This window comes from Ips typographus, linkage group LG15 (assembly GCF_016097725.1).
Source record: "Ips typographus isolate SLU linkage group LG15, UJ_Ityp_2.0, whole genome shotgun sequence".
Taxonomy (NCBI): domain Eukaryota; kingdom Metazoa; phylum Arthropoda; class Insecta; order Coleoptera; family Curculionidae; genus Ips; species Ips typographus.
Genome location: NC_138436.1, coordinates 1,540,666 through 1,559,148, shown reverse-complemented (window position 1 = coordinate 1,559,148; position 18,483 = coordinate 1,540,666). Strand labels below are relative to the sequence as shown.

The window sequence follows — 18,483 nt, the reverse complement described above, 5'->3', positions numbered from 1 at the left end:
TATCTATTGACCTTTTCGGTCCCTTACCTACCACACCAGATGGATACAAATGGATTTTTATCGTGGAATATACCGTAAGCAGATGGATAAAGATATTTCCCTTACAAGAAGCTACAGCTGAGAATTGTGAAAGATGCTTAATAGACGAAATTGTCCTTCGATATGGCGTACCAAGACGTGTCATATCGGATAATGGTGTCCAATTTGTAAGTTCGATAATGCAACAGACAGCTCATGCACTGGCTTCCACCAATCCCTTATACCAGCTTACCATCCGGAAGCGAATCTGGTTGAGCGCAAGAACCGGCACTTAAAGACTCAATTGTCCATACTTGTCGCCGAAGATCATACGCAATGGAAATATAAGCTTCCTTCCATTCGGTTCTCTATGAATACCGCCAAGAGCCAAGCAACAGGTTATACACCAGCCTACTTGACGTTTGCAAGAGAACTAAGATCACCTGATGACGTCAGTCGAGACATGCGATCCATAGTTGCAGCCGAAAACTTAGAATGTCAACTGACTCCATATTTAAAGAACGTTAGCTCCGTACTGCGAAATGCCCGTGACACTTCTGAACATCAACAAGACCGTTCCAAGAAGTATTTTGACCAAAAGCACAGAGAAGCCCCTAAATATCAACTTGGTGACCATGTATTAGTGGACACACGCCCTCAGCAAAGCCAAGAACTCGTATACTTCCAAGTTTGCCCCTAAGCGTGATGGACCCTACGTACTGACCAAAGTAGTCACGCCCACTACTTTTGAAATTGCTGCTCCCAGCAATCCAGAAGCTACCCTTGGTAAGTACCATGCTTCTGCACTAACACCATTCCGTAGTGGCAGTCCCAGCGACACAACGCTAGTCCGAGAACTCAGAAAACGAGGACGGCCCCCTAAATCACCTAAAGCAAATGCGCCGGAAAGATCAGAGTCCCCAGTAACCCGTTACCCAGCTAAGAACCACGATGAGAGTGCCGATGACCCCGAAACTTGTGATGACACAATGGTGACCGCGACCACCCGAACGGGACGAATTACCGCCAAACCCAAATGCTGTTGTTGTGACCAGCCAACTGCCAAACCAAATACTACTGTTACTTCACTCCTCAATTCTGATTCGCGAAGTAAAGGGGGAGAACTTGTAACAACAACCAATTCCTCCGCCACTGACCCCGTGACAGCGTCCATTGACAGACGCCAGTGAGAGTAGGGAATAGAGAGAATGTCGACACACTTCGTGCCCGCGCGTCCTAGAAATAAAAAAAATCCTTTCGTAAGATGTTAAATAACTGTAAAAAGTATTAAAACCGCTTAAGTCAGTGCCTGTGCCTAATTTCTCGCAACCCGGACAACCGAAAGCCACATAGTTGGAACTGGGAAAAATAATCCGAAGGCTAAACCCACGACAACTCAACTTTACCATACGACACAATTAATTATTGCTTCATATATTAAGGGATTGAATTGAATATTTTTTCCAACGTTTGTCAGTGTTTTTCTTGAAAACAGCTTGAGCTTATATAATTTTGGAGATTTGTTTTCGAAAATATAGAAAGACGATTTTTTCGTCTAAAGTGTATTTCCCCATTTTAAAGGTAAAGATTAACATCTTAATTTCCCACAAAGTTGTAAGTTGGCAATCTCGTTTCATTTTTTAAAACAGTTTCGACGAAATATCTAGTGCTGTGAGGACCTTCGTTGTCTAAGCAGCTTTTCGTCGCTTCTGATAAGAAGGGGTTTTTCGTAGTATTAACAAGTGTTTTAGTGAAACCTAGCTGAAACAGTAAGTGGGCTTGTATTTCTGCATTGGTTTTCGTTTTATTTTGGCTTGCTTTTCGCACGTTTGCTTTCTTAATTGTAATTATTGGCTTAGTGCATAGGCTTTTTGTTGAGTGGTTGTCCTAATGGATGACCAAGGAGGGGGAGGGGCCCGGAGGGCACCCCCCTGGACGAGTTTAGTGGAACAGGATGAAAACGATTTGAATAAATCCTTGGACTCTCAAAAAGTTAATACGGAGTCAAACCAACTTGTACTGCAAGATTAAGTAAAAGTTAATAAACCTACAGTTTTTTACGATGATAAGGATTTCGGTACTTTTTTTGTTTATATAGAATCGCAAAATAGTAAGGACAATATCGGCAGGTTCTCGCGTCTAAAAATAGCAAGAGGTATATTTAATATACAGTTGAAAAATGTTAAAACCATAAAAAATAAAGGTTTGAACCGTGTTTGCATCGAATTCATTTCTGCCCAAGCAGCTAACTCATTGTTAGAGAACAAACATCTTAAAGGCAAAGGATATAACATTTTAATTCCTTTAAATTTCACCACATCTAAAGGATTAGTAAGGGAAATAGACTTGGATCTTTCGGAATCAGAGCCTTTGGAAGCTTGTAGCTGTAGAAATGATATAATTACTATTAAAAGGTTAAATCGCAAAGTATTTAAAAATGATACAATTGAATATGTTCCAACCGGGACTTGTCTCTTTACTCTCAAGGGAACAATAATGCCTAAGGAAATTAAATTTTTCGATCTTTCTCTGCCAGTTGCAGTTTACATTTCACCAGTGACACAATGTTATTCTTGTTTATTATACGGACATACTAAGAAGAATTGTAAAGGGCAATAAAAATGCTTTAATTGCGGCGAGAAAAATGCTCAAAATCATAAAACCATGGATAATGGGAATGATAAAATCGAATACACTTGTGAAACTAAATGCCATTTCTGCAAGGAGGCTCATAAAAGCTCTTACAAAAAATTCCCCGAATATCTAAGACAAATGGATATTAAAAAATTGATGGCTTATGAAAATATGACTTTTCACGATGCATCTTCGGCTTGCAAAAAAACGTATCAGACTAGAGATGATTTCTTTTTTAACCCTTCGGAATTTCCCCAAATTAATCCCTCGCATAAGCCTAACAATGAAAACGTTATTACCCCAAACCAAAGGAGAACTGTAAACTTTAATAACAATTAAAAAAAAATAACTTTTAGCCAAACGGTTATAAATAAGCCCACTCGAAAAAGAGTCACCAATCAGGTTATGATAAAAAAACACATAACGATAGCTTAAATTTCCCTCAGGCCCGTGTGGCTGAGTCAAATGGCAGAACCCAAAACGCTAACAGCCTTGCTTCAATCTCTAATTCCATGCCTTCTACATCACGCAACTCTTACAATACAGATTCAGAATACTCACTATCATACCATAACATATTACAATCGCCTTCTAGTGCCGCTAAGAATAATTATGACACCACAAATTTACCGAAGTATACAGCCCCAGAGGAAGACACGATACAATTAATTGAAAAATTTTTACATTTACCTAGCGCCAAAGAAGCGAACAGGGAAACTTATCGGGATCTAGACGATCCGGATATGTTTTAATATTTTAACCGAACGCTGTCAAAATGACTAAGAAAAACAATATCAAAATTTTACAATGGAACATGAGAAGCGTCAATAAAAAGAGGGCTAATTTAACCAAGTTTTCAGAAGGATTCGATTTATGATATTATTGAACGCTTTAATAACGATCATATACAATTTATAACAATTAAAATAAAAAACATTTACCTAACAAATATTTATTGTAATTCAAATGTCAACCTATCTCAGGAGATTCTAAAAAACATCTTAAAACTGGGCACCCCTATGGTTCTCATGGGGGATTTTAATAGTCATCATCCCTTGATTGATCCTACAAGATTTTGTTTTTAACCACGATTTAATTGTACTAAATGATAATACGCCTACACTTCTCTAAAATCCAAGTCATAACAAGAGTGCAGTTGACTTGACAATGGTAAGCAGTGACTTAGCCGCATTTCCTAATTGGGAGGTGATGTCAGATTGTGGGGATAGTGATCATTTTCCAACGTCATTAAAAATAGGTGATTTTGACCATAATTTTGCTGAAATTTGGGCTCAACCATACAAATTAAGAAACGCAATCCTTAAATTGTTGCAGAATAGACGTTTATTTACCAGAAAAAATGATGGTTCCTTTTTTGGCCCAATAATAACATCGGCTGGTTAACGCCGGCACCCGCGTGCTGGCTGGTGCGTTGAAGTGCACCATAGCATCACTGTCACTCTCTATTTGTGCAAAATGTCTTCCGATTCATCAGATGATGAAGCGTTAATGAACAATCCGTTCTTGAAATTGATAAAAAATAAAAGAAAGTTCGGCGTGCATCCTATAAATAAAGAACGATCGGCGTATGGTGAATATCATCATCTATTTCCTCAGTTGAAGTTAGCTTACATATGTAAGTTAAGTACATATGTAAGCTAACTTTGTACCTATAGCTAAACTAGTAAGCAATTATTTAAAGATTAGTAAAATCATTGTTCAAAAAGGCGGAATAGTGCAGAATAGGATTTGATTCTGAAGGTTGTCTTGAAGAAGACGAAGAATAATGTAAGCTGGAGCTGGGTGATGAGTCCACCGGGTTATTATATGCAAATTCTTCAACAGCGTTCTGTACCCGCGCTCTGAACGCCAATTTTCTCCAAGGAGCTATTTTTCGAACATGTGGAAGCAAACTTTAAAAAAAAGCAAATCTTCGTCTTCTTCTTTTGGCTTCTGATACTTTTCTTTCAAGCACTCTAGCTTCTGCTTCTCAATATTTATCATTGCTGCATTCCAGAGATCCGCCTGTGAGCTTTTGCGAACTCTTTTGCTAGCAGTAGATTCTGATTGTTTTTGCATGGTTATGTCATGTATGTCGGTTGCATCAGAGTCCTCATGCTCAACTTCACGTTCAGTGTTCGCTGCCTCTCGTTCGTTGCTTCCTACTTCCTGTTCAGTGCTGGCTGCTCAGGAACTGTATCTTCCTCCGCAGATAGTTGATCTGAAGATTCATCATCCCGGCTATCACTAGATTTTGAACAGGGCCCTTTTGAAACTGTTGGCTTAACAGTTCTTTTCAAGAATGACAATGCATGGAAATAAGGCCATCTAGAAGTATTTGTCGAAGTTGCTGCGTCTCCGGAACGTGCAGAACAATTTTTCCCAATTCTACCGAATATTGGTCTCTTAAGTACTTCCACTTCTTTTTCAGTACGTCTTCTGTAAATACAAGTCACAATCAGTCTACCTACCTATCGTACCTAAAACTACCTTTACACTTTTAATTTTATGAAAAAATAATAAAATATTTTATGAGTCGCTCCGCAATATTTATTAACAATGATTTTAATTGTGTGAACATAAGTAATCCGATTCTTTTGGTTACAGGTACTTGGCAACAGGATGTTCTTTCAAAACTCTTACTTTTTCTTTTCGAATGGGTGCTTCTACTATTGGAAATATTGTAACAGAAACAGTACTGGTACTTTACGAAGAACTTCAGCCTGTTTATATTCCAGTACCCACAGAAGCCAATTTCAACGAAATAGCCAACGATTTTTATAAAACATGGAATTTTCCAAATGTAGTCGGTGCCATCGATGGCAAGCACGTCCGCATAAACTGCCCGAAAAACAGCGGTTCAATGTTTTTCAATTACAAAAAATATTTTTCGGTAGTTCTACAAGCTGTTGTCGATGCAAATTATCGTTTTATAACTATTGATGTCGGAGGTTATGGCAAACAAAGCGATGGAGATACCTTTCAGGCTTCCAGTTTTTATAAAGCTTTGATGACAAAACAAGTGAAAATTCCCGGACCAGCATTCTTACCAGGAACGAATATTAAAGCACCGCATGTATTTCTTGGAGATGAAGCTTACCCCCTTTTAGATTTTCTTTTAAATGGAGGACAAAGCTTACCAATAGCTGAAGAGGATGGGATGTTGAACTGCAAGTGGCGTATCCTAACCAAGCCAATTGAAACTGCAGTGGACACTGCGGATAATATAATAAAATGTGTGTGCGTCCTGCACAACACCATTCTAGCAAGAGAAGGGTTAGAGCATCATCTAACTGACGTGGAAATAGTTCAAATAAGAAATCCAAGAGGAGTTACAGGAAGGCCTGCAAATTCTGCAGCAATTGCCAGGGAAACATTTAAAACTTATTTTATGAATAATCCCTTGAACTATATGTAAACAATTAAACAATTTGTAAGAATAAGCGCAGGTATTTGGCTTCAATAACAAATATTGTAAACCTACCCTCTACACCTCAAAAAAAAGTTTCTTACCGTCAAAACCCATTTCTTTCGCTACCCGTTTCCAACACTTTGCCACTACCACGCGGTTGCTGTGGTTTTTCTTGGTTTTGTCCCAAATCGGTGTTTCTTTAAATACCTCTGCAATCAGTTTTTCGCAATCCATACTCAAAAGTAAATAGAACTACTTCCTGCTTTGCCTGCTCGCTGGTAATTGAAAATACAATCTGCTCAAACTGCACGCGCGTGTTGTCGGCTCCGACAAGTCGGAACCTGCTTTTGTTATGTGCATATACATTTGACAACAAGTGACATTACCAGCGCCGGTCGGCGCCGATAACCGGTAAGCCGGCAACCTGCTTTCGTTATGTTTTGGGCCTTAGATTTGAAATTGGTTTGAGCATGAGACAAAAGATAACAAAGGCAATTAAGGTATATTGAAAGAGAAATTTTAGTTACTTAGGGAAAATTTAAATTTAATAGTCAAACCTTGGTTCAGTGGACTAGCTTAGGACGCGTGTGCAAACACTCGACTAACTCAGGGGTTCAAAACGCCACCAACTTTAAGCAGGTACAAAGTTGGAAACCTTTCTGATGTTCGGACAGTTGTTATATTCCCACGCTTATTCCTATATTTTATTACATTTATACTTAGTCAGCTCTAGACCCACTTCATTCCATCTCTCTCTTTAATCGCAATTCTTTTTTGCTTACTAGTTTAAGTCTTAGGCCGCAAGCATTACTGTACCATTGAATTACCATTCCGACTCTCAACCACATCTCAACATAGATTTTTAGTTTAAGAGCGTAGTCATTAAACACCTTAACCAGTACTCGTGAATTTTACTTGTTCAACAACATCGAACCTAACAAGTTGTGCAGTCAGTAGGATAATCTTTGATAAGATTATTTGTGTTCGAGGGACATTTGTTGTGCAATAAGTGAAGAAGACCGGCGATAAGGCGATAATCTATATTGATCATCCGAGAACTTCATATTGGCAGAATCTACAAATTCCCGACACCGTTGAGCTCTTTGTATGGTGAAACCAGTTAGAAACTGCATCTGCAAAGAAAGTAGACAAGTTTTTTTTACACAAAGTATTATCTGGTTTTGGTTGTGTTTCCATAATGACTACTACTCCTCCTCTTCCTCCAGTCAATTCATCTATCCACCTAGATGAACATGTTCCAATTCATAATATGTCTGATATAAGGTCATTAATTATAGATAATTTCGATGGAGACCGTTCTAAACTTTATGATTTCTTACAAGATTGTGGTCAAGCATGGAGCCTCTGTGTAGGTTCACAAAAAACTCTTTTAATCTCATATATTGAATCCAAATTAAAAGGATCAGCTCGTGCTCAAACTAGATTTAAAAGATTCTACGATTTTGATGACATTAAAGAATGTTTAATTGAATTATTCGGTGATAGACGTGATTTATCTCAAATTCTTGAAGAATTAAATACACTAAGGCAAGGAAAAATGAAATCCGTTCAAAGTTATTTCAGTCGTATCGAACTTTTGCAAACATTAGTTTAAATACTACTTCACTTCAAGATGAAGATGAATCAATGGGCAGAATAGCCATGATCAAAGAAATAGCTTTGCAACGTTTTATTTTACATTCTAATGAAGATATATCTTCTTGTTTGCGAAGATCTAAACCGAAAAATATAAATGCAGCTCTTTCTGAAGCCCTTTTAGAGGAAAAGCATCTCTTAGCTAGAAAACAAAATTTGCCGAAAACCTATAATTAGTTAGTTAGGCACGTTGCCGTTCGCAGGCAACTCGAAACTTTTCAAATTCTAACAATTCACGAAACTTTAATAATTCTAACAATTCTCAACACTTTTCAAATTCTAACAATTCCCGAAACTTTAATTCAATAAATTACAATAACAGGCTACAAAATCAAAATAATAGTCATCAGCCCAAATTTTGTAATTACTGCAAACGGCAAGGTCATTTAATAAACGAATGCAGGAAACGCGAGTATAATAATAGAGTTCGTTCATCAAGCAATTCTCCACCGCAAAACAGTCATGTTAATCTAGTTGATCGATCCTCAAATACAAACTCAAATTCTTTAAACTGGGAGCAGTCCACAGCCAGTGTCGCTCTGATGGACTAAACAAAATCCTAGTCGACACATCAAACTCTAACTCTAACTCTGAATCTCAATACTTACAACAAATCAATTCTACTAATAATCCAATCAGTTTAAACAAAGAATCTGTAACTATTCCATGTTATACCGTAAATAGCGATAAATGCATGTCTTTTGTCAAAATGCCTCATCTCGACAAAAACGGTAACTTATTTTATTTTACGTTTTTAATTGATACCGGTGCCAAAGTATCTCTAATAAAAATTCCAAAACTTAAACTTACTGATTTAAATTTCAATCCACACGAAAAAATGTTATTACATGGCATAAACAAAAGTGAGCCTATTGAAACTGCAGGTACCATAACATTAAGTATCAAATTTCATGACAAACACGAGTTCAATCCTAAGTTACATATAATCAGAGATAATACAAACATTCCTTTTGATGGCTTAATAGGTAATGATATTTTAACAGCTGAAGAAACAGAGTTTTCCTACAGTAAAAATGAGATAAAACTTAAATCTATTCCATTTCCAATCAAAATACATTTTTGCTCGAATGCAAACGATGCTGAAATCTACGTCTTGCAACCGCGTTCTGAGACGGTAATACGAGTAAATATCACAAATGGTCATAAAGTCAAAGAAGGATATTGTTGCGATAAGGCTATTATCGACGGAGTTTTCCTAGCTAAAGCAGTTCTCAAGGTTCAGGAAAATAATACTGCCTTGACGACAATAGTTAACACTCTTGAAAAAGCTGTGCAAGTTAATTTTATAAATCTCGAGTTAATTCCTTTTAATGAAACCGAATCGCAGGTTTTCCATGTGAGTTATGATAAGAATAAAATGAATTCAGCATATCGAAATTCAATTCTAGAAGCAAATCTCAGATTAAGTCATCTAAACCTTGAAGAAACAGAGTCAGTTCTCAATTTATGTAGAGAGTTCAATCATATTTTTCATTTACCGAATGATGATCTTACGTACACAGATGCAATTCAGTGCAAAATCCAGACAACAACTGATATTCCAATCGCATCAAAAATTTATAGGCTTCCAAAAGTGCATGAAGAAGAAGTTTTTAAACAAATCAACAAAATGCTGAAACAAAAAATTATACAACCCTCAGTTTCCCCATATAACGCACCATTATGGGTAGTTCCGAAAAAAATGGATGCGTCAGAACAACGTAAATTTCGCGTTGTAGTAGATTATCGGCGTCTAAACGATGTCATCGTAGGTCAGTATTATCCAATTCCAAGTATCGATGAAATTTTAGATCAGTTAGGACATTCTCAATATTTCACTTCATTAGATTTGAGTTCTGGTTTCCACCAAATAAAAATGGATAAAGACGATATCCCAAAAACGGCTTTTTCTACACCAAATGCCCACTATGAATTCCTTAGAATGGCTTTTGGTCTAAAATGTGGACCAGCTATATTTCAGAGATTAATGAATAATATTTTAACTGGTTTACAAGGAAATCAATGTTTTGTCTATTTAGATGATTTAGTAATCGTAGGCTCAAACATATCTGACCATGAAGAAAAATTAAAATTAGTGTTCCAAAGATTATCAAATAACAATCTTAAATTGCAGCCTGATAAATGCGAATTTATGAAAAAAGAAATAATTTACTTGGGTCACAAATTGTCACAAAATGGAGTTGAGCCGGATTCTGCAAAAATTGAAAGTATTATTAATTTTCCAATTCCAAAATCATCAAAAAATATAAAACAATTTTTAGGTCTAACGGGATACTATAGACGTTTTATTCCTAATTTTGCAGCTATTGCAAAACCCATGACTTTGTTATTAAAAAAAGACTCAAATTTTAGTTGGGGTCCAGAACAACAAAAATCATTTGATCAGTTTAAACATATTTTAACCACCGATTTACTTTTGCAATTTCCAGATTTTAGTAAAGAATTTATTCTTACAACAGATGCTTCAGATTACGCTATAGGATCAGTTTTATCATAAGAAGTGAATAATAAAGATTTACCTGTGGCATATGCAAGTCGTACTTTAAATAAAGCTGAACAGTCCTACTCTGCTACAGAAAAAGAACTATTGTCAATAGTTTGGTCTGTCAAACATTTTCGACCATATCTTTATGGAAGAAAATTTAAAATTGTTACAGATTGTCGTCCTCTTACATGGTTATTTAATTGTAAAGATCCTTCATCACGGTTAGTCCGCTGGAGACTAAAGCTCGAGGAATATGACTATCAAATTACTTATAAACCAGGTCGTCTTAATTCAGTTGCAGACGCACTATCGAGAAACCCTGTATTACATATTGATAAATGTGAAAAGACATTTGACAATTTTATTAAATTTCACTATGAAAATCAAGATTTAATTGAGTATCCTATATTAAAAGAAAATATTTTCGAACATTTTCCAAATATACTTTTCTTTTCTAAAGATTTCGATGAATCTAACTCTTTCTACGAGACTCTAAATCAAATATACGATCTAAATAAAATTAATGTTGACAATATAAAATTGTATGACATTATAACTTTAAAAAATAATAATTCTACTACATACATTTTAATAACACATCTAAATTATTTTGATAAACCTTCTTCCAAAGATATTTTTTATGCTCTTCAAAGTTTTAAAACAAATGTTGCATTTAAACTATTACCGATGACGTCATAAAATCCTATATTGCCAATAAGACAAAGTCTGACGTCAACATTGAGGTTAAACAATGCAAAGTAAAAAAAGAAAATGCGACTTCCAACTACTTTAAGGTAGGTGTCGAACCTGAACTGAAGGACTTGGTATACGACCAGGCTTTTTGGCCAAGGGGAATCATGTATCAACGGTTCGACTTCTCTTTGGGGCGTAATTTTTTAGCTCCACATCAGGCATTGCAGACGCAGACTTAACAAGTTGTATCACACAAGGAAATATAAACAATGAATACTCTAATTTTTCTTTTATAAAGACGCAGATGGAAATGCATCCGATCACTTTACCCGTGTCAAATGAGACTCGCACCCCATCACGCCCATCAAGGTCTACTAATAAAGAACTTACGTGCTACTACCAGAATGCACGTGGACTGCGAAGCAAAACAGATAACTTTTTGCTCAACGTTCTCACCTCCAACAATGATATAATCGCCATAACCGAATCATGGTTACACTCGGACATACTTGATGCTGAATTGTTCCCCAACACATACACAACGTATCGCTGTGATCGATCTCGGGACCTGACTGGTGCTTCAAGGGGTGGCGGTGTATTGCTGGCTGTCTTGGATACCCTTAATGCTCAGCGTCTCGACTTCAGTGATTTTTGCGATAAAGCGCCTTTTATTGACATCGTGGGTTGCAGGTTAATGATTGGCCACTTGGTAATGTATATAATTGTACTTTATATACCGCCCTCAGTGGAAACAACTCAACTTGAATGTGTATTGCTGTTGGAATTGCTCTCATATCTTGATTATTTATATTGTAAGAATGTTCTTATTCTGGGTGATTTCAATATCCCAACCTTCACATTAAATCCGCCCAACCCGAACCCCAAACATCTACTCTTGACCAATTTCGCTATGATGCTTAACCTTTCACAACATAATAATATTCCAAATGCACGTGGTCGGTGCCTTGATCTCGTTTTTGCTAATTTTAATTTACTGGTGTCAGGGAGTGAATATTCCCTTGTAAACGAGGACGCACATCATCCTTCATTGCTGGTTAACTTTTCAGCCTCTATTCCTCGTTCTGACAACTTTCAAATAAATAAAGTCAATAAGGTCACTTTTAATTTCAGAAAAGCGAATTTTCCCGTTTTGTATGACGATCCTAAAGACGGATTGGAGCCCGGTCACCAACCACAATAATGTCAATGAAACATTGAATCAATTTTATATTAATTTGTGCAACATATTTCAGTTATGTGTACCTCATAAAATCACCCGTCGTCGCCGTTTTCCACCCTGGTTCAATAAAGAAATAATTAACAACATATTCAGTAAAGAAAAAGTCCATAGAAATTACAAAAAGCATGGTACTGAACACTTACTTCAACGTTTCAGAACACTGCGCTCTATTATTAAAGTCCAGACCCATGTAGCTTACACGACTTATTTACGAAAAATTGAGCAAAATCTACCATCTGATCCCAAGCAATTCTGGGATTTTGTCAAAGATAAAAAGAAACTTTCAAAAATTCCAAATACCGTCACATATTCGAACAGGGTTCATCGTGGATCCGAAGATATTGTATCGGCTTTTGCTGACTATTTTCGTTCGACGTATACCGACTCAATTCCCTTGGATAAAGTTCAACATTCCAATGCAAGTGCCTGTATTCCTGCGTCAGTAAAAGTATTGGATATTGATGAAAACGATATTCTGCTTGCTGCCAAATCGCTAAGCAATAAATTGACATCTGGTCCCGATGCTATCCCCAGCTTCGTCGTCAAAGATTGCGTGTCGGCGTTGGTGCTTCCGCTTAGACATATATTTAATTTAATTTTAAAAACAAGTACTTTTCCTAACAAATGGAAAGAAGCCAAAGTCTGCCCTGTACTCAAAAAGGGTTCTTCCGACATAGTGGAAAATTATCGACCCATTTCCATTCTAAGCAATTTTTCGAAATTATTTGAGATAATACTTTATAAATACATTTTCTGCCAAGTTAAAAACAGTATGTCTACCTATCAACATGGCTTCTTTTCTCATAGATCATGCGCCACCAATTTAGCCTGCTTTTCACAGCATGTCTGTCAAGCGCTAAATGATAGGAAACAGGTTGATGTTATTTACACCGACTTCCAGAAAGCATTTGATCGAGTGGACCATTTCGTTCTGCTCGACAAATTAGATAAACTGTTCGGGTTTTCTGATTCTTTAATTGACCTTGTAAAATCATACCTATCATCTAGGCGACAATTCGTTCAAATTGAAGGATTTACTTCGAATGCTATTATTGCTAACTCTGGCGTGCCACAGGGATCTAACTTAGGACCCCTTTTATTCAACTTGTTTATCAACGATCTCCTGACTAAGCTTGACAGCAACAAGCTTGCTTACGCAGACGATCTTAAAATTTATAATATTATAAACACCATTGAAGATTGTTCTTCTCTGCAGGAAAACATTTCAACTGTCCATGAATGGTCGCTATGTAACAGACTGCATCTCAACGTGGGCAAGTGCAGTGTCACAAGCTATTATCGCATTAAGAATCCTATTATCTTTCAGTACTCCATTGACAGTATGGAACTCACTCGATTGGGGGAAGTTTCCGACCTTGGAGTCATATTTGACACAAAATTTACATTTGTACCACACATCAATCAGATGGTTGGCCGCTCCATGAAGACCCTTGGTTTTATTATCAGAAATTGTAGAAAATTTTCCTGCAGTTCCACAATTAAGTTACTCTACTTTGCTCTTGTAAGATCCAAACTAGAATATAACAGTATCATCTGGCATCCTATCTATAAGTGTCACGAATATTCAATTGAATCTGTGCAAAAGAGATTTCTGAAATATTTAATTTTCAAAGAAGACGAAGTCTATCCCGACCGCGGAATTGATTATAACGAAGTTCTAACAAGATTTTCGATCCATTCCCTTTGCAAACGAAGAACTGTTCATTCTGTGAAATTTCTGTACAAACTCATGCACGACCTGATCGACTGTCCCTTATTGCTTTCATCTGTAAATTTTCACGTGCCACGTTTAAACTCCAGGCATCAAGTAACATTTCATGTTGATACTCCCTCATCTAACGTCCTATATCAAAACCCCATCTATGTAATGTGTAAGAATTTTAACAGTATGAGTAATCTTTGTGACATTAATTTTAGTGAAATGCACATTTTTGTAAACCTCTTATTGTAGGTGACATTCTGTTGCCTTATTGTTCTTGTCTTCTTCTTCTCCACTATTATTTTTTTTTCTTTGCTATTAGTTTAGTTTAGATTAGTTTAGTTTAGTTTAGTTTAGTTTAGTAAGTTTTTTTCCTGTAAGTGGATGTATACATCTGTCGGAATAAACGGCTTTATTATAATTATTATTATTATTATTAAAACTACTAATACACCTCTGTATTTAAAAAATCCGCAACATTATAATCCTTCATTAAAAAAAGATATAATTAATGAAATGATATTCTATCTTTTCGAAGATGCTCTTAAATTCATTATAGTAGATTCTAAAAAAATTAAACCACACACTAAAGAGGAAATAAGTAAGATAATTAAAGAAAATCATAGTACATCAATTTCGGGTCATCCAGGTTTTAGTAAAACTTATAAAAGAATAAAAGAAAGTTTTAAATGGCAAAGTATGAAAAAAGATATAAGAAATTTTATCAAAACTTGTCAAAAATGCCAAGAAAATAAAGTCAATCGCCATCCAATTAAAGCTCCTATGCAAATTACTTCTACCTCAAAACAACCCTTTGAAAAGTTATTTTTAGACATTGTAGGTCCATTGCCACTTACTGAGTTTGGAAATCGGTTTATTTTAACCTTACAGGATGATCTATCTAAATTTTCTTATGCGTATGCTATACCTAACCATGAAGCTCAAACTATAGCTGATAAATTTTGTGAATTTATGTTAATTTTTGGAATGCCAAAATCTATTGTTACCGATAATGGTACTGATTTTACATCTAATCTATTAAAAGAAGTAAATAAGCTCTTCAAAATAAAACATATCACTACCTCTCTTTATAGACCTCAAAGTAATGGAGCGTTAGAACGTTTACATTCTATCTTAAAAGATTATCTAAAACATTTTGTTAATCAAACTCAAGACAATTGGGATTTATTTGTCCACACAGCTATGTTTTCGTACAACACACTTATCCATACAACTACTCAATTTACACCTTACGAGTTGGTGTTCGGACACAAAGCTCTAATTCCCAATAAAGTCACGCAAAATCCTGAGTTCTTTTACACGTACGACTCATATCATAAACAACTGCAATTGAAATTAAATAAATCATATCAAATTGCCCGAGAGAACATTGAAAAATCTAAAGAAAAGTCCAAGACTAATTACGATAAAAAAATAAATAATTTTGACTTTTCCGTAGGAGACGAAGTGTATGTACTTGATAAATCTTCAAAACCAGGAATGAGTAAAAAATTATCCCCGAATTACAAAGGTCCATATAAAATAATGAAAGTCAATGCCAATAATTCCGTGTCTGTTAAAATAAAAAATAAAATAGTCTCTTATCACAAAGACTTATTGAAACCATTTATTTCAGATGAAAACAGGTGTCATTCGACTTCTCTGGTTGATAACGATAACGTGGTCCATAATCGCCCACACGACGACGCGTGCTCATCAGCCATATCACATTACTCCGATTAGCGAACAAGCCGGAGTCTTTTATCAAAACTTAGGGAAGCTTAAGTTACAAGTCGATTCATTTAATCTTCTTTGTTTACGAAACATAACCTTTTACATAAATAAATTAAAATTAATCGAAAATGTGAATGTAAAATCTAAAACTATATGTTTTTCTTCGGATATCGAAAACAATAACCTATACACTCATACATTTCACTGTTCTGATTCTATTACAAAGTTTGAGTATCAAATCAAAACATTACAAAGGAAACTTGATACTATTATTCATTTAGTTGGTCATTCTTTGGATAATAGACGAAAACGCCGCGGATTAATTAACGGAGTCTCAACTGCATTTAAATGGTTATTTGGAACTCCAGATGCGGACGATGCAGAATATTATAGTAAAGCAATTGATGCTTTAACAAACAAAAATAGGGAGACGCAAATTTTGATGCAACAACAAATAAGAATAATGTCTTCAGCAATTGAAAACTATAATAATTCTGTCATTTCATTAAAAGTGAATGAAGAAAAAGTAAATAAAAATTTTGAAAAATTCAATGAATTTTCTACAAAAGTGACTAACAAGATCAATGAGTTTTTGCACATCAGACTAATAACTGAACACATTAATTTATTGTCGCAATTAATTGTCGAATTAAATGAAGAATATGACATTTTGATTTCATCAATTCTTTTTGCTAAGCAAGGAATCATCCATCCAATTAAGAGATGAAATTTTTAAAATAAAACTAAATAATGATATTAACTGTCCAATTTCATTGACCAATTATGATAATGTATACAAATATTTCTTAATTTGTAAATTACACGTAATTTACAATAACGACATTTTAATATTTGCGATCAAAATTCCCATAACTTCTGATCAGACGTACAACTTGTACAACATGATTCCTCTTCCAGTTTTTGACATCTTCACCTACACTTATTCATTTATTGATCCCTCAAGTCGTTTCTTAATGATAAGCACTACCAAAACAAGATTTGCTTTATTGAAAGACTTGTCTAACTGCAAAATCCTGGACGATACTACCAAACTCTGCGAGGATACAACTACATATCTAACTTCGCAAAAACCAGTGTGCGAGGTCCAGCTCAAAATAAGCCAATCCAGTACAATTCCCGTGGATTGTATTACAAAAACCATCAATGCTCATTTGGAGGCTTATCACAAGCTAACAGAAAATGAATGGTTATTCATCACTACCGATCCTGTCAGTGCAACCCTCTCTTGTGAGCCAAACTCGGAAGTTCTTTTGGAATTTACCCTTAGTAAAACGGGAATTCTAAAACTCGACACAGGATGCAAGTGTTTTACTTTATCATCTGTTCTTCAATCAACGTCTAACCGAACTAGTAATTTCACTAACTTCATCCCCAATGTAAACATCAATCAAGATGACTGTTGTATTAAGGATAGAGAAGATTTAAAGAAAGTGACCATGGAACCACTCCAATTAAATAACATCAATCTTGATGAATTGAGGCATGCCAAACATAAATTGGAAATGTTTGAAGAAACCCTCTAAAGTGAAATCAACAAACCATTTTTTGGAGAACATCATACCTTGTGGAACTTAGTCATTTCTGGCTCTATAATAATCGTCATTGCTGTCGGCATATGCTGTTGCTGTTGCAAGTATTGCTGCAGTTGTAAATGGATACCGATTATTGGAAGATTCCTGCCTGAAAAGAAAGTGATCCACCAGTTGACGTCTCATAGCCACAATTCCTCTATCTCCAATAGTAACATTTTTATACATTCAAATGCACCAGAAGAAGTGTTGCAACAGTTTAGACGAGACAGAGGACCCACTAAGCTACTACCCTTAAACTCCAGCCTCCCAGTGACTACCATGACTTCAACCTCGACCAGAGTACCAGTCGTCAGGAGTACAAACCCTCAAGACTACAAAAATCCTTTCGTCGTTAAATCGCGAAAATCCACCTCGATCAGAGACAATTAACTATTTATCTAGTTAAACTTACCTATATTCTTTATTTGTGGTATTGTTATTTTTAATCACTATTTTTAGTTGTTTAAGTTACCTATCTATCTTATTTATCTACTTTATGTTATTTTATGTTATTATTTTAAATCATTATTTTTAGATGTTATTCATATTCTTAATTTTATTGTAAATTTATATTTTGTTCTTCTTGAATTAATCAATTACGATATCTTGTTCTTATCTTATTGATTAATCTTAAGGAGGGAGGGATGTTATATTCCCACGCTTATTCCTATATTTTATTACATTTATACTTAGTCAGCTCTAGACCCACTTCATTCCATCTCTCTCTTTAATCGCAATTCTTTTTCGCTTACTAGTTTAAGTCTTAGGCCGCAAGCATTACTGTAGCATTCAATTACCATTCCGACTCTCAACCACATCTCATCATAGATTTTTAGTTTAAGAACGTAGTCATTAAACACCTTAACCAGTACTCGTGAATTTTACTTGTTCAACAACATCGAACCTAACAAAAATCATAAATCCCCTAATTGTGAATGGGGCCGCAATCCATCAAAAAACAGCTGCAAAATATTTGGGTATAATGTTAGATGATCGTCTGTCATTCCATAAACACATATCTTACACCTTGAGCCGCACTTTCTCCGCCCAACAAAAATTATATCCCCTTACTTGTGCAAAATCTCCACTAAGTCCCTATAATAAGCTATTAATATATAAGTGTATAATTAGACCTGCCCTCACTTATGGGGCTCCTATATGGTGCTCTATATCTGACACCCAAAGAAAGCGGCTCCAGGTTTTTCAGAACAGAATTCTCCGAGGTGTACTGTCAGCTTCAAAATACACAAAAATTCAAGATCTACACGATTTTACCGG

General features: G+C 35.6%; 2 long non-coding RNA genes across 2 annotated transcripts in view; one reads left to right on the top strand and one right to left on the bottom strand.

Moving 5' to 3' along the window:
- Positions 1-18,483, top strand: part of LOC145738258 (uncharacterized) — a 254,982-nt gene that overhangs the window by 134,493 nt on the left and 102,006 nt on the right. The window lies entirely within an intron of this gene.
- On the bottom strand, positions 4,324-6,883 carry LOC145738215 (uncharacterized). The gene is made up of 2 exons (XR_014180646.1): positions 6,166-6,883; positions 4,324-5,091 (listed from the first exon to the last, which is right to left on the bottom strand). It is a non-coding gene; the product is annotated as an uncharacterized LOC145738215 (long non-coding RNA).